General features: G+C 41.4%; 1 pseudogene across 1 annotated transcript in view; it reads left to right on the top strand.

The window, feature by feature from the left end:
* LOC309617546 (large ribosomal subunit protein eL31 pseudogene) overlaps positions 1–12,266 on the top strand; it is a 92,467-nt pseudogene extending 80,201 nt beyond the window's left edge. Inside the window, exon 5 of the transcript XR_014249819.1 lies at positions 11,132–12,266. The product of XR_014249819.1 is annotated as a large ribosomal subunit protein eL31 pseudogene (transcript). The remainder of the gene's footprint in view (positions 1–11,131) is intronic.
* Positions 12,267–17,948: the final 5,682 nt, after the last annotated feature.

The raw sequence follows: 17,948 nt of genomic DNA, 5'->3' as shown, positions 1-17,948 counted from the left end.
GCCAGAAGAGACCTTCAGCTGTGCCGAATTGTGGTTCTCACAGACTGAGTAGGAATGCTAAGGGAAGGACATTTTTGTGTCAGGCTGGAGGAGAGTGAGGAAATGAGGAGGGATCTGCACAAAGTTGTGCCTAGGCAGGGATCTGTGAAAGTAGCAGGAGAGTCTCAGGACCCCATGTCTACCCTAGGACAGCAGGGAGCTGTACAATTGGCAATATCCTCTGTATAGATCAATAGTTAGTTCTTTGAGGACAAGAACAGCACCTTAGTCTATATCTTTATATGTTCCCTAACCCAGAACTTGGCTCATAGTAGGTACACACAGGATGTTTGCTGAATGGGAAAGTGCACTGGTGACACTCTGACCCATGATGACTGTCTCCTTGGTGGGAATTAGGAAGTAGACATCCTGGTCGCTGGTCCTGATTTTCGCTCATTCCTGTCCGTCTCAGTCTGACATCCTCCAGCAGCTCTTCATTACCCCCACCACTGTGTTCCTAAGATTCCCAGCTTAAACATAAAATATCCCCTATATCCTTGATCATTATTTCTAGAGCATTCCCTCTACTTCCATTATATTTCTATTACCTTCGACCTACACATAGCCATGGCCATGCTTGGGACCTTAGAATCACATCCAACACTTTGTAGTAAAGAAGAATTCGAGAGACTGTTGAATTTTTTGTTGATAGACCCTTAGCACAGATGTCTGTAGGTTTATTGGGTGTTATTCCTTTTATTCCTTGCCTCTAAAGAAGGCCCTTCCAAGCTCCTGTGCAGACGGTATAAAGCAGGGTTGATAGAGTTTGAGAGCCAGGTGGGAGAATAGATCTGGGGGGGTGGGGGAGGAGGAGTTGAGGCATTGTGGTGTTTCTCTGTACAGTTTGCAGACTTTCATTCATCTCCTTGTTCTAAATCCACTGCTTCAATCTGGCCCTCTGTAATTTTTTTTTCCCCAGAGAATAAACCTCCTGTGTTACAGGGTTTGGGGGAAGAAATCTCTGGGCTGTATACATGGGGATGGGATCTATAGGTCCAGTTGTCCCTATACCTCTTCCCTCTTTCCTCTTCCCTGTGTCTTGTGTCTGCTGTGCGAAGTGTCTGACGCCTGATTCCTGAGCCTTTCTGCTGGGTGAATCAGTTTGCTTTGTGGTATTATCCACGTGTCCTAGCCACCCTCCTCCCCACTCTTGTCACATGCAAGGCTTCTGGTTTTCTCTGGTTACCACTTCTTTCTCTCTTTCCATCTGCTCACGCTGTGTTGACATCTCTCATCGGTTTTCATCTCCTTTCTCATTCTCTTGTCCTTGTAAATTCTTATCCTTGTTGTACTTTTAGTGTCATGTTATGGGATTCCAGGAATTCTTGTGTTCAGTCCACCCTTATTTAATAAGCAACTACTCTTTAAGGTCATCAGTTCCACACAATGTAATACTCTGTAGTTGTTAGATGGAATAACATAGCTACATGTCTGAACCTGTGGAGTGGGCAATATAGAGAGTTAAATGAAAAAGCAAGTTGCAGGGAATTCCCTGCCGCTCCAGTGGTGAGGACTCCGCGCTTTCACTGCCGTAGCCCGGGTTCAATCCCTGGTTGGGGAACTAAGATCCTGCAAGCCGCATGGCATGGCCAAAAAAAAAAAGCAAGTTGCAGTTGGTATGTATAATATGATACCATTTTTGTTTAAAAATTGTTTATATTATATATATACACACATACACATGCAAATATCATATATATAATATAAAATATATTCTCCTTAGCATTATCTGAGACAGTGTAAATATCAGAATAGGGACTTTCCTGGTGGTCCAGTGGTTAAGACTTTGCCTTCCAATGCAGGGGGTGTGGGTTTGATCCCTGGTCAGGGAGCTAAGATCCCACGTGCTTCCCGGCCAAAAAATCAAAACATAGAACAGAAGCAATATTGTAACAAATTCAATAAAGATGTTAAAAATGGTCCACATCAAAAAAAAAATCTAAAAAAAAAAAAAAAGAATATATAGAGCTATTTTCATTTGGCAAAAGTATTTAAAACGGTTTAGCTTAAAAGTCTAGGCAATCTGGTGAATGTAAAAATTTACTTTGGGGGCTGTGGAGCCAGGAAGCACCATTCGTGTTGTGTTCTATGTGAACAGTGCCCCTGAAGTTGTGCAACTGCAGTGGCCCTTCCTGGAGTTCCCCCCAAAGAAGCTGTCACCTCCCAGAGCAGTGGCAATGATTAGCTAGCTTGCTTCCCCCATGTGTGACTCCTAATGGCCAATTTCCCAGGATGTGACTGTTTGTAGTTAATGATCCTTCTGATCTACACCAGCGAGGCCAACTCGTAAGTAGGTGAATAATAAGCAGCAAAACTTATATTTGTGGAGATGTCCATTCTAGCATGTTGTGGGAAACTTAGGTTCCTCCTTACAAAAGCAACCAACTCTTCCTCCTTCCAACCACCTTCAACCTCCAATCCAACTCATGATCCATTGAGAAGATGTGGAAATTTTCCAGTTGAAACTCAATGGCACAGGGTTGAAAGCAATTTAGCCACTTATGCAAATGTTCTGTAGCAACAGGTTTCTAGCTTTTTTCCCTCAAACTTAGCTGCATAATGGAATCACCTGGGAAGGTTTTAACTCCCATGCCAATGGGAAGACTTTGAAAAAGAATAGATACATGGTTATGTAAACTGAATCACTTTGCTGTACACCTGAAACTAACACAACATTGTTAATCAACTATGCTCCAATATAAAATAAAATTTTTTTAATTGATAAAAAAACTCCCACGCGCAGGGTGAACACATATCTAGAGAGCCAAATCTTTAATGAGGTTTCTCAGCATTGGCCATATTGACATTTGGGACCAGACATTCTTTACCGTGGAGGCCTTTCTCTTTCTCTGCATTGTGGGATGTTTAGCACCATCCCTGGGCTCTACCCACTAGATACCAGTCGCACCCTCTCCCAGTTGTAACAACCAAAAGACATTGCTAAGTGTTTCCTGGTGGAAGGAGCAAATCACCCAATTGAAAATCACTGCTTTGGGGGCAAGACCCAGGCATCATAGTTTAAAAAAATCTTCCCAGGTGATTCCAACGTGCATTCCAGTTTAAGAGCTGTGATCTGATGGAATTTACTTTGGGAAGCGTATCCTGGTGGAAAGTCCCAGGAGTTTTGGAGTGGGTTTTTATAAACTGTGATTTAATATTGATTCAGTAAAAATGAGTATCTTCTGAGCCAGATGAGCAGTTCCATTCATTGTATCTAGTAAGCATCTGTTTCTTTCTGTTAAGGGGACTTTCGAAAACAAAGAGGCTGTGAACATCATGAGAGGTTAGCAAAGCCAGCTGAGCATGTAACTTAACAAGGAATCTTTACAGTGAGCTAATGAAAGGGACCTGAGGTAATGAAAGGTCTAAACAACACTCGAGGACCATCGGGGGGTACCTTATTGGTGCCAAGATAGTATCTACCATTGAATGGAGGTCCCTTGCGGGCCAGGGTCTTGTGCTAGGGGATCTGTTTACATGTTATCAAATAAGAAGACATCTAAGTTAATACTAACAGTAGTAATAATAATAATGAATGGGGCTGGCTGAAGAAGTAGGTATGTCAGTACTTTTGAAACATGCTTTAAACCTAACTGGTGCGCATAAGCATTTACACATTTCTAGCATGCTCCTCAGTCCCACTGTGGCAGGAGCTGTAAGTTGGTTCACACAACACCCTTTCCATTTTCTTTCTATTGTGGAAGCCAAAAAGCTAAAAACTTGCCTTCCAAATTCCTTTGCTGTTGGGAGTAGCCATGTGGCATAATTCTGGCCATTAAGAATGCAAGCCGGCCATTGTGGAGCAATTATACTCCAATAAAGATGTTTAAAAAAAAAAAATGCAAGCTGGAAAAAAAAAGAATGCAAGCCAGGACTTCCCTGCTGGTCCAGTGGTTAAGAATCCGCCTTCCAATGCAGAGTACGTGGGTTCAATCCCTGGTTGGGGAACTAAGATCCCACATGCCGAGGGGCAACTGAGTCTGCATGCTACAACTAGAGAGCCTGCATGCTGTAACTACAGAGCTCACGTGCTCTGGAGCCTGCACGCCACAACTAGAGAGAGAAAACCCACACACCACAACTAGAGAGAAGCCCACATGCCGCGACGAAAGATCCCCTGTGCCACAACTTAGACCCAACACAGCCAAAGTTAAAAATAAATAAATAAATATTTTTTAAAAAAGAATGCAAGCCTATGAGGACAGGGATTTTTGTCTATTTCGTTCTCTGCTGGTCAAAATTAACCACGTTGTACACCCTAGAAATGTCCAATTTGGGTGGGAGGATAGGACAGATGTTTAAGGCTACAAATTTGCAACAAGTAGTAAATAAGTCCCAGAGTAGTCCCAGTGTAGTGAATATAGACAACAATATTCATCAAACTTGCTAAGAGACTAGAACTTAATTGTTCCAGCCACTAAAAAGAAAGGATAATTATGTAATGTGGAAGAGGAGCAAATCATCACTACAATGGCAATCATATGACAATATATAAATGTATCAAATTAGCATGTTGTACACCTTAAGTGTACACAATGTTATGTCAAATATATTTCAATTAAAAAAATTTAAATGTCCAGTCTATTGTACATCAATTTTACTTCAACAGTGTGAAAAATAAAAGAGCAATTGTTAAGAAAATTAAAAGGCAAGTTAGAAATTGGAAAAAAACAAAAACAAATTTCTTGGCCCTGCAGGAAGCCAAGGTGAGAATCCTGAGGCGAAAGGAGGCACCAAGACTCTCTCTCTGAATTTCAGGTCAATTGCAAGGCTGAGATTTACCCAGCTAACACTAGATGTCACCATTGTGCTGTGAAAAATGTAGCTGACATTCAGGTGTTCTATTTAATATTCAGGACCGAGGGAAGCCTTCAAGTGTTTGAAATTGTTCATTTCTCCCCTCTTCTGATCCCAGTATATGATTACTGTGGCCTTATTAAAACTCCCTGAACCTTGATTTTCTCATGCGTGTGATTCATTCCGCATCCCTTGAGCCGGGTAGTGCTTGAGGCCGTCCAAGCTCGAAGGGAGACACCAGGGAGGGTGCCAGCCTCAAAGCTCCTGGTGGAGGGCCTCCCCGTGCAGCAGTTCCCACCTCTGGGTCTCTGCCTCGAACCTGCGCTAGCTTCCCCAACCCCGACCCCTCTGTCGGAGGCCACACAGCTGCAAGCTCCACTACTGCAGCCTGAGCTGGAAAGAGAGCAGCCTGGGGATGGGGAGCTCAAGGGAAGTGTGTGCAGATGGCACTGCCCTGCATGAGAGGGAAAGAGGCGAGGAGGCCGTGCAGAGTTTTAGAATGAGGAAACCTCCTGGCCCTGAGAGACAGAACAGCCCCCTGGGTTCTGTCACTGAAAGCTGAGGCTTTAACCAAGGCTGTGGACGTGTCGTTTTGGAGCGTCCAAACCCAGCGGTTTGGTACACCACATGTAACACAGAAGTTATTGTTCCCCAAAGTCTTTAATGATTCCTGGGCTTTGGCAAGAAATATCAGGAAAACACATATTGTATATGGAATATAGGAAAATGATTAGTGAGACCTCACTAATATTTTAATTTGTTGCATTAGTAATTTAGAAATTTCTGTTTAGGATAGTGTACTTCATGAGTATATGGGGTCTTGTCCTCAGTGAAAAGAACAAGGGCTCTCCAGGTAATTAGAAACAGAAGCTCTCTGGTTTGTGAGGGATGTCTAGGTAAAGGCAATCTCCTTATTCACAGGCTTATTTACCCTTGCATTTATGGAAAGTAGCCCAATCATCTAGGCAGAGTATGTTTCATATATTTCCTGTATTGATGCATTTAAGAATATTTTAACCAACTTACATTTATTGTGATAAATTTTGGTCTGACATCTGTCATCTTGAATGCTTTTAGTTTTTAATGATTACTTGTGTCCTATTTTGTCCCTTTTGCTTTCTTTGCTCTTTTATCAATTTCTGTTAAAGATTTTTTTGATGTGGACCATTTTTAAAATCTTTATTGAATTTGTTACAATATTGCTTCTGTTTTATGTTTTTTGGCCTCAAGGCATGTGGGATTTTTTGGCCTCAAGGCATGTGGGATTTCAATCCCTGACCAGGGATTGAACCTGCACCCCCTGAATTGGAAGGTGAAGTTTTTAACCACTGGACTGCCAGGGAAGTCCCGCTCTTTTCTCAATTTTTTAAAAGATATTTCTCCTGGTTTTATTCTACTAGTGGAACTATTGAGATTTTTTTAAAGTTCTTTAAAATACTTCAGGTGTAGAAAAATTAAGAGAATAACCAACACCCATGTACCTCCCCTCAGCTTTATCGTATCTGACCATTTTGTCATGGCTGTTCCATGTGTTTTTTAGAACTAAAGCATTACAGATGGAACTGAAGTCCCCTGTATACATCTTTTGAATTGCATTTATCTCTCTGTGGTTCCAGAGGTGGTTACCATATGAATTTGGTGTTATTCATGCTCATAGATGCTTTTAAACTTGTTATATATGGTTATTTCCATAAACATCATAACATTATTTTACATGTTTTGAATGTATATAAATAATATACTTGATGTTTTCTTCTGCAGCTTACTTTTTTTTTTAATTTTTAATTTAATTTTTATTTTATATTGGAGTAGAGTTGATCTACAGTGTTGTGTTAGCTTCAGGTGTAGAGCAAAGTGATTCAGTTATACATATACATATATCCATTCTTTTTCAGATTCTTTTCCCATATAGATTATTACAGAGTATTGAGTAGAGTTCCCTGTGCTATACAGTAGGCCCTTGTAGATGATCTATTTTTTTTTTAACATCTTTATTGGAGTATAATTGCTTTACAATGGTGTGTTAGTTTCTGCTTTATAACAAAGTGAATCAGTTATACATATACATATGTCCCCATATCTCTTCCCTCTTGCATCTCCCTCCCTCCCACCCTTCCTATCCCACCACTCTAGGTGGTCACAAAGCACCGAGCTGATCTCCCTGTGCTATGCGGCTGCTTCCCACTAGCTATCTATTTTACGTTTGGTAGTGTATATATGTCCATGCCACTCTCTCACTCTGTCCCAGCTTACCCTTCCCCCTCCCTGTATCCTCAAGTCCATTCTCTAGTAGGTCTGCATCTTTATTCCCGTCTTGCCCCTAGGTTCTTCTGACCATTTTTTTTTCTTTTTTTTAGATTTCATATATATGTGTTCCATACAGTATTTGTTTTTCTCTTTCTGACTTACTTCAGTCTGTATGACAGACTCTAGGTCCATCCACCTCACTACAAATAACTCAATTTCGTTTCTTTTTATGGCTGAGTAACATTCCATTGTATATATGTGCCACATCTTCTTTATCCATTCATCTGTGGATGGACACTTAGGTTGCTTCCATGTCCTGGCTATTGTAAATAGAGCTGCAGTGAACACTGTGGTACATGACTCTTTTTTTTTCTTTTTCTTTTTTTTAGGCTGCTTTGGGTCTTCGTTGCTGCGCACGGGCTTTCTCTAGTTGCGGCGAGCGGGAGCGACTCTTCATTGCGGTACACGGGCTTCTCATTGCAGTGGCTTCTCTTGTTGCAGAGCACAGGCTCTAGGCATGTGGCCTTCAGTAGTTGTGGCTCACGGGCTTAGTTGCTCCACGGCATGTGGGATCTTCCCGGACCAGGGCTCGAACCCGTGTCCCCTGAATGGGCAGGTGGATTCTTAACCACTGCACAACCAGGGAAGTCCCTGCACATTCATTCTTGACTGTGCAGTGATCTATGACATATTTCCTACTTCTGTAACCACCCTGCAAGGTCATCTCCCTGCTATGGAATGCTGCTGACCAAACAAGCAAGTTCTTAGAAATAATTACACTTCAGACGGATTTCCCTCGTGGCGCAGTGGTTAAGAATCTGCCTGCCAACGCAGGGGACACGGGTTCGAGCCCTGGTCCAGGAAGATTCCACTTGCTGCGGAGCAACTAAGCCCGTGCACCACAACTACTGAGCCTGCACTCTAGAGCCCGCGGGCCACAACTATTGAAGCCCGCGTGCCTAGAGCCCATGCTCCACAACAAGAGAAGCCACTGCAATGAGAAGCTGGTGCACTGCAATGAAGAGTAGCCCCCACTCGCCACAACTAGAGAAAGCCCACGCACAGCAACGAAGACCCAACGCAGCCAAAAATTAAAATAAATAAATAAATTTATTTTTTTAAAAAAGGATATATTTTTTAAAATAGATCTTTATTGGAGTATAATTGCTTCACAATACTGTGTTAGCTTCTGTTGTAAGAATGGATATTTCTGATAAACCCTGAGGCTGTGAGCCACGTGGCAGAGCAGTTCTCCTGGGTTCCCTTACCCAGCTGCTCTCTGCCCGGGCGCCCCCTTCCCGATAAAGTCTTTTGCTTTGTCAGCAAAAAAAAAAAAAAAAAAAGAATGGATATTTCTGGGTCTCTCCTTCAAGCATTCATTCTTCTGACTTTCTTAGTTAGCATTCAAAAGCATAGGGCTTAGGACTGAAAACCTAACAAGATTTTCTTTTCTCTACTTTTGTGCTGTTATCATGGTAGTCACTAGCTACATGTGCTTATTAAAGCTCTTAAACTCTTAAGCACTTGAAGTGGGGCTGATTCAGATTGAGAGATGCTGTAAGTACCAGAGTTTGAAGACCTAGTATAAAAAAATGTAATTGAGGGGACTTACCTTGCAGTTCAGTGGTTAAGACTCTGCGCTTCCACTGCAGGGGGCGTGGGTTCCATCCCTGGTCAGGGAACTAAGATCCTACATGCCATGCCGCACGGCCAAAAAAAAAAAAAAAAAGTAAAATGTAAATGACCTCATTAATAATCTTTATGTTGATTTCATGTTGAAATAAAATTTTGGATATATTGGGTTAAATAAAATATATTATTTAAATATATTAAATATATTACATGAAATGTATTATTAAAATTAATTTTGCCATTTTCTTTTTACTTTTTTAATGTGGATACCAGAAAATTTAAATTACATATGTAGCTTGCATTTATGGCTCACATTATATTTCTTTGGACATCCCTCTTCTACTACAGAGCATATCCTTAAGCCCCCTTACTTAGCCATCCGTGCATAAATGTTGTTGGTGCATGTGGAAAGTCTAGAACACAGAGTTTATGGCCAACCTGAAGAGTTCTGTCCTAGGGAACTTACTGCATGGGAACAGAGAATGAGAGAGCAGTCGTGTTGTATGAAAGGAGAGAAGGTTAGCACTCCCCTTGACCAGGATGGAAGAGGCCCTCGGGCCTGACAACACGTATTCAGAAAATGAGAGAGCAGTCAAATGAGAGTGTGGAGCAGGAGCAGTGACCCCACCACGGTGCCTTTGCCATAGTGACAGAGTTCCGTAATGGGCTCTGTTTTAGAAATACTAACTCAAAATAGTATGTAATTTGATTGGACTGAGAAGAAAATGAAGGCATAAACCCCTGTTCCCTTGGCATTATATTGCATTTAATAACTTTGGAGGCCTACAAAAGTTTGGGGACAGGGTGATGTAGGGATGAAAAGGATTGTGAGAAATGTCCTGGTACCACTGACAGAGCTTAGTAAAAGTGTCAGTGAGTTGGGTAACGTAGGGGAGTCCTGATATAAAAACAATTTTTATGGTAGATGACACTAGACTTAATGCCACAAAGTTTGAGTTTCTTTGGGACACCCACCTCCCTGGGTATAGCAGACTGTTGAGAATGCAGCTCTGTAATCTTGGGGAGAGGTCAGGTCTGGAATTGTACACTTATTTTTGAGCCAGAATAATTTTATTATTGCAGTGCATGAGTTGTATGCCTATTTATACAGAGTAACAAACAATTATTCAATCATTTATTTATCATACTTATTTAGTGTCTACTATGTGCCAGGTATTGTTCAAGACACCCAAGATAGCAGGAAAGAAAACAAAGTCCCTGCTCTCATGGAGCTTATGTTCTAGTGGTTTAAGATCAAGGTCAGCTAATTTGTAAAGAAAAGGAAAAATAAAGCAGGTGTTCAGCACATAGTTTTATTTTGCAAAAGATATAAAAAGCTAATATTTTAGAATACAAATTAACAAAAGTGTACAAATTGATAAAGATCAACACTTGAATATAAAATTTATTTTTTTAACAACTCAAAAATTTAGAAATACTGGTTAAATTTTGTGACTTCCCTGGTGGTGCAGTGGTAAAGAATCCACCCTACAATGCAGGGGACACGGGTTCGATCCCTGGTCAGGGAACTAAGATCCCACATGCCGCGGGGTAACTGAGCCCACTCGCTGCAACTACTGAGCTCGCACGCCTCAGCTAGAGAGCCTGCGTGCCAGAAACTACAGAGCCCACGCGCTGTGGAGCCTGCACGCCACAACTAAAGAGAAAACCCGCACACTGCAATGAAGAACCCGTGCGCCACTAGGAAAGATCCCGCATGCCTCAACGAAGCCCTGCAGGCTGCAACTAAGACCCGACGCAGCCAAAAATAAATTAATTAAATAAATTAATTAATAAATAATTTAAAATACAAATTAAAATATTGATTAAATTTAAACTAACTTAGTTAAAATATCATCCAGTTTTTGGAAATATGAATGCCATCGGACAATCTGTTACTATTTGTTTCTCACCTTAGGTTTTCATTTTCTTCAATGTGAAAAGGGGCACTGGGAAGTCTCCTGGGTCTTGAAGCAAGCTATGCTCTTTCCTTTCCAAGTATCCAGCATACACTTTTGAGTCTGACAACAGCACATAGACTCGATAGTTTTTAACCATTTTAGGGCATTCACTCAACTCTTGTAAGCCATCAGGGAATGCCTCTTCCACCTTGAGCATTTCAGGCATTTAAGTACTATGAAGTCACAAATTATTAGGGATATGTATCCTATGTAGGTCTGGAAAAGCTTATGTAATGACCTGGTTTCAAAATCTAATTTCTTGTAACACAGCTACTATTTTCAGCCTCTGTCACATTTGGCACTTCCATTTTAATAGCTTCATATTTCTGGCAGGCCACATGGAGGTTGGAATCTCTAAAGACCTTATAATTTCAGTGCTCTGTTGTTTCTGATACAATTCTCATGTGTCACATGTCACAATTCTCATGTGACGTGTTTTTCATTTCCTATGTCAGATGCTGAGACCAACATTGACAACAAGCCCACATCAACACAGGGAATTTCTGAAGAAAGAGAGGTGATGATATCATGTAGACTGCCGAAGAGTTTCTCAAGAACCTGACTTTCCAGAAACATGTGAACTGGAGAAGCACCAGGAAATCCCCACAGTGAAAAACATTAAAAGAAAGGATGAGAGAATCCACTATGCAAGGAAACCCTTCGGATGTGAGGAGTGTGGGAGATACTTCATCTTTTTTTCTTACTATATTCGACACCAGAGAGTCCACACTGGAGAGAAACTCTATCCACATGAGGAGTGTGGGAAATCCTTCAATGGCAATTCTTCATTAATTCAGCATCAGAGAATCCACACTGGAGAGAAACCCTATCAGTGTGAGGGGTGTGGAAGAGCCTTTAATAACAGTGAAAGTCTGATCAGGCATCAGAGAGTCCACAGTGGGGACAGACCCAATCTCTGCAAGAGGTGTGGAAATGGCTTCCCCAGTAGTTCTGAACCTTGTTATACATCACAGAATCCAGACGGGAGAGAAACCCTATGAATGTAATGAGTGCGGCAAAGCTTTTGCTGTTAAGTCAACATTAAGTCGGCATCAGAGAATCCACAGTGGAGAAAAACCATATGGGTGTAGCAAGTGTGGGAAAACATTTAGGACTTCCTCCCAGCTACATCATCTTGGGTATGCCCACCCTAGAAAGAAGCCTGTCCTGGACCTTGGTTCTTTTGGCCTCCCAGCATTTTTTACCGCATTTTCATGGTAATTACTGCCCTACTTTTTGGGAAAATACCACTCTGCCCCAACACAACAGTTCATGTGGTTTGGGTGAGGCTCTATTCCCTACTGCAAAGGTGGAACATGTAGCCTAGTCTGGCCCATCTGTACTGTTCCTTCCACCCACCACAATGGTGGGTTCAGGCGACCCAAATTCATCCAATCAGAATGGACCCTTTGACTGTGCAAAACCTACCACGAAGTGCCATTCTTTTCTGCTGGACATGGATGTTAGCCTTGACCCACGTGAAGACTGAGAAGAAAGCCAGCCCTGCAAACAGAGATGGAGAGAACTAAACTTGCCTCTGGATTTTTCAGTGATGTAAATCAAAAAATTAAATTCTTTGCTTAAATAGTTTTAAGTTGGGATTTCTTTCACTTGTAACAGAATCCTTACTGATATTGAGCCATTTCAATGTCTCATATGTTTCAGAACCTTCAGAGTTAACATAAACTTGATTTAGCTTCATTGAATCCACACTATGAAGAAACCTTTCATGTGAGTGATGTATTGGAAAAGATGTAGCTATGATTCTGATGGTTCATACGGAGGCAACCACTCAAGTGTTGTGAATGTGGGAAAGCCTTTAACCCTCGATTAAGCCAGGTCAACATTCAGGCATCCTAAATGGTTTGAAGTTACAGCAATTTAAGCACATTAATGAAAATTTCAAGTTATTATAAAACAAAATCTCTATCGAATATTCTGTAGGGTAGATGAATGTATTAATTAGAAAATATTTTTTTTAAGTATTTATTTCCTACTCAGTTTCTAATAGAAGTGGATGCTGAATTTTATCTTATTTTAGATTGTTAAAGATGATATTTCTTTTTTGACCTATTTATATAGTTAATTATATTAATGTTTTTCCTAATATTGAGTCATACTTATGTTCTCATAATCTTAGTTGGGTATAGTGTTGTTAAGTTTCTTTAAATGTTGCTGGATTATATTAATATGTTTAGGATATTAGCATCTATATTCATAAGTGTGATTGGCCTGTAATTTTTTTCACTCTTTGTCAAGATTTGGGACCTGAATTATACCACGTTGCTAAAAATAGTTAGGAGACTATTCTTTCTCTGTGCTTTGGAACAGTTTCAAAAGCCTAGCAATTATCTGTTCTTTGGAAATTTGAAAAAAGTTCACCTATAAAGCTGCCTGGACCAGTTGCTTTTGTTGGGGGTAGTGTAGAGCAGAGTAGAACTTTCACTACTTTAATAATTCCTTTCCTGGTATTGTCCATTACATTGTCTATTTCTTCTTGAATCAATGTTGGTAATTTATAATTTCCTACTGACTTTTATAAATCATTAGCTTAGCATTGTACCCAAGTTATTTTTCTTATTTTAAAAAATATTTTCAAATATGCCCCTTGTCATTCCTAAGTTTGTTTGTCTATAAAACCTATAGGAAGATTTTTATTACTCACATTTGCATGCAAAAGCTTGATATTATCATTATAATGCCCGGCATAGCATGTTTGCCCTGCCCTTTGATCTGGTTAGGGGGCTTTTACACCCAAGGAAATGGCTTTGGTTCTCAGTCTGAAGCAGGATTTTACAAATGCAGCACTATTGACATTTAGGACCTGATAATTTTTTTGCTGGACACTGTCCTGTGAGTTGTAGGATGTTTAGCCTACCCACTGGCCTCTACCCACTAGATACTATTTGTGATGTTCTCCCCTACCCTCATTCATAACAATCAAAATTGTTTCCACTGGTCTAAAGAGATACTGAGGATATGTTTTTGTAAAAATAAGGAGGAAGTTCTCTTCTTTGGATGCCTGTCAACCTGTGCCTTGTTACTTCCCATGCCACCTTGTACTGTCATCTACTGTCATGGCAGTTTTCAATTCCAGATTTAACCTGTTGTCTGAAATCTGGGCCTGAGAAAATGACTTCACCACTTCCTCTGTACTTGACAGCAATCTACCCCTGCCCGGGGAGGGGAATCATTTTTAGTAGTGGACTTATAATTCTGCTGAAACCAAAGTGATTCAGATGAAGAAATGGTTGAAGTCACTTGAGTTGAGGTTTGTTAGTTCCTGTTGTTGCTTCCCCAACAGAATACTAGTCTTTAATTTGCCATAGCTGTTCTTTAATAAATGCTAATAACCAGTAACATTTTGTGGCACTTATCTCTGCTAGGTGCTCCACAATGCGGTAACTTACTAACTCCCAACAGCCTTTGAAGTACTGTTATCTTGTTTCAATTAGGAAAGTGAGGAACAGAGAGGTTAAGTAGGTTGCCCAAAGATACAGCTAGTAAATGGAAGAGCAGAGATTCAAACCCAGGCAGTCTGGCTTCAGAGCCCATGCTCTAACTGTCACAGAGTGATGCCCTAAAGGCTGGATGCAAGATCTGTAACAAATGTAATTCAGTGACAGAAAAGACACATTTGAGGTGACTTTGGTATGCTCTTTGTGAATGGAAGACACTGGGGATCAGGTCAAGGCAAAGGGAGGCTGTATATTGGCTTTGGAGAAAAGGGGGCGGTGAATGGGTTGAGATAAAACAGTGAGGCATATCTAGTACAGAGTGGCTCATTGTGTGTTTGACAGTCTCAAAACTGCTGTTGTCAGGGAGGTAGCATGTGCAGAAGTTGAAAATACAGCTCTAGGAGGCAGAGGACCTGGTTCCTAGATTCCCCAGTAAGGCTTAGTGGCTGCGTGGCACTGGCATTTTTGTTGCTACAACTATTTGAAAGTAGTACCTTCATAGTAGGTGCCTGAGCTGGACCCCCAATGTGTCTTTTATCTCTAACGTACCGGAGTAGCTCCATCTTCCTGAACTTGAGTATCTAGCAGATTATCCATGATATGTGACCTAGGTACCACTGCTGGAGTCCCCCTCTAACTGACTTACTGTCTTTGGATCAGGCTTGGTTAGGTTCAAGCGCACATAATTGAAAATCCAAAATAATAGAGCTTAAAATAAGACTGGAGTTGATTTTTCCTTTTTTTAAAAGAGATCTGGGGACTTCCCTGGTGGCGCAGTGGTTGGAAATCTGCCTGCCAATGCAGGGGACACGGATTCGAGCCCTGCTCTGGGAAGATCCCACACGCCGCGGCAACTAAGCCCATGCACCACACCTACTGAGCCCACGTGCCACAACTACTGAAGCCCACGCGCCTAGAGCCTGTGCTCTGCAACAAGAGAAGCCCACGCGCCTAGAGCCTGTGCTCTGCAACAAGAGAAGCCACCGCAATAAGAAGCCCGGGCACCGCAATGAAGAGTAGCCCCCCTCGCCTCAACTAGAGAAAGCCGGCGCGCAGCAATGAAGACCCAAGGCAGCCAAAAAATTAATTAATTAATTAATTAATTAATTAATTAAAAAATATATGTAAAAAAATAAAAGAGATCTGGAGATAGGCAGCTGCACACTGGCAGCGGGAATCCTGCCTCCTTCCAGTTCACCGCACTGCCATCCATCAGATGGGGCAATATCCTCATAGTCTAAAGCAACAGCTAGAGCTCCAGCCATTCCAGGATGCAGGATGGAGGAAAAGAAGAAGAGCATGTCAACTTCCTTTCAAGGAAATATCCTGTAAGTACTGAGAACACTTCCACTTCACTGTGCAGAACTTAGTCCTGGGAGACCCACAGACTTACAAGGATGGCAAGAAATGTCCTTGGGTGAGAGACAAGGTGCCAACCCCTGATGCATTTTTCTGTTACTAAATAAGAGGGACAAATAGATGTTTGTACAGGCAACTAGCAGCCTCTGACACTGCCAACATGTCTTAACTTTATATGTCTAAAGTAGTTTGCATGTACTGCCATAACAAATACCACAGACTGTGAGGCTTAAACAACGGAAATTTATTTTCTCACAATTCTGGGGGCTGGAAGTTCAAAATCAAGGTGTTAGCAGGTTTGATTTCTCCTGAGGCCTTTTTCCTTGGCTTGCAGAAGGGCAGGAGGGGCAGTCATAGGAGACAACACAGGACATGAAGAGGTAATCAGTGCCACTGGGCATTATGGCAAGGTTGGTGGCAAGTGGGTACAAACATGTACAGGGAGGCCATGCGAGATGCCTCTGAAGGCACCACGTCCATCTGCCGGGGATGCTGGACTGTAGCTTGAGCAGCCCCATGTTGAGGTATCCATTACAGGGTTCAGGCATCAGATGTGTGGGCAGACAGGATTAACACATCTGTAGAAATCATACTGCCCATACTTTCTCATCAAAGATGTAGATTTGTTGCAATTAGATTTTTTGTCCACCTGGAATTTATTTTAGTGATGGTGTGAAGTAAGAATTTTATTTTTCTATTGGGATATCCAAATGTTCCAGCATAATTTATTGAAAAATCCCTCCTTTCTCCACTGCTTTTTTTCAGCTCTGTTAAATGATTGACATGCAATTGAATCAGCTTATTGATTTCTACAAAGGTCTTGCTGGGATTTTGATTGGCTTGCTTTGAATATATAGAGCAATTTGGGGGATAACTGACATCTTAATAATATTGAGTTTTTCAATCAATGAACACAGTATCTCAATTTATTAGGTATACATTCATCTCTTTTGTCATTATTTTATAGTTTCAGCATGCATATCTTGTACATATTTTGTTAAGCATTAAGTATTTCATGTTTTTTATGCTGTTATAAATGGTACTGTTTTTAAAAATTTATTAAGGTTGCTGGAAATTTTGGTTTCCAACAATTGATCTTTTTTGCACCTTTAACTCTGTGACCTTGAAGCCACACAACTGAGTTTGGGACTTGACCCACTGTCTTTTAATAAAAATCACACACCTTGTCTCAGGACCTACTGAAGTTTAGGTGCTTTATGTCTCTGCGCGGAAGGAATTCAGCGAGAGGCGAAGTAGATTTATTGAGAGAAATACACACTCCACAGAGAGAGTATGGGCCATCTCAGCAGGCGAGACGCCCTGAAATATGGGGTGGTTAGTTTTTATGGGCTGGGTAATTTCATAGGCTAATGACTGGGAGTATTATTTCAACTATCTTGGAGAAGGGGGTGGGGATTTCCAGGAGTTGGGCCACCGCCCACTTTTTGGCCTTTTAGGGTTAGCCTTGGAACTGTCATGGCACCTGCGGGTGTGTCATTAGCATATGCCAGTGTGTTACAATGAGCGTATAATGAGACGCAAGGTTTACTGGAAGTTGAATCTTCTGCTATCTTGGACCTAGTTGGTTTTTTTTTTTTTTTTCCTTCCCACTCTTTGAGGCATGCGGAATCTTAGCTCCCCCACCAGGGGTCGAACCCATGCCCCCTGCAATGGGGGCATAGAGTCTCAACCACTGGCCGGTCAGGTAAGTCCGGACCTAGTTGGTTCTAACCAGTTTATGTCGGATCCTCAACGGCTGTCATTCCTTTAAAGGTTGTGCCCTGCCCCCTTCCCTCCTGTTTCAACCTTGCTAAACTCACTGTTAGTTCTAGAAGTTCTGTAGATTCTTTGGGATTTTTTGTGTGTAGACAATCATGTCCTCTGCAAATAGTAACAGTTTTATTTCTTTATTTCCAATCTCTATGCCTTTTATTTCTTTTTCTGGCCTTCTTGCACTTGCTAGGACTCCCAGGAGGATGTTGAATAGTAGTGGGAAGAGATGACATACCTGCCTTGTTGCCAACCTTACAGGGAAGGCGTTCTCTCACCATTAAGTATGTTTTCAGCAGCAAGGAGATAATCACATCAAATGTAGTCAGTATAGGTACTGCAACAAAACATTACGTTAACTTTACTTTTTTTGTCAGCCAAGGCAAAAGTGACCATGCATGATACTTAAGTTCCACTATAACTTCATCAATTGCAATGTGATATAAAAACATCTATGATTTCTATTGCTGACAAAGTCGCAAGGCACTGCTGATACTACTGTGGTTTTTGCCAACATATAATTGAAGGAAATGCTAAGTTTCAGCTAGAGGTTAGCTTAAACAAGGATAAGCTTTTTCTATTCTAGGTCCGCGGTTAAAAACGTACGCCAGGGGGAGCAAAGCCAGAGTCCACAGAGAGGTGCGTTCTGGCTTCCTAGAGAGGAAGCTCGTGAAGCTTGGGCGCC

This window comes from Balaenoptera borealis (assembly GCF_965194805.1).
Source record: "Balaenoptera borealis genome assembly, chromosome: 19".
Classification (NCBI taxonomy): domain Eukaryota; kingdom Metazoa; phylum Chordata; class Mammalia; order Artiodactyla; family Balaenopteridae; genus Balaenoptera; species Balaenoptera borealis.
The sequence above is the reverse complement of the archived record's forward strand: the minus strand, read 5'-3'. Positions and strand labels throughout refer to the sequence as shown.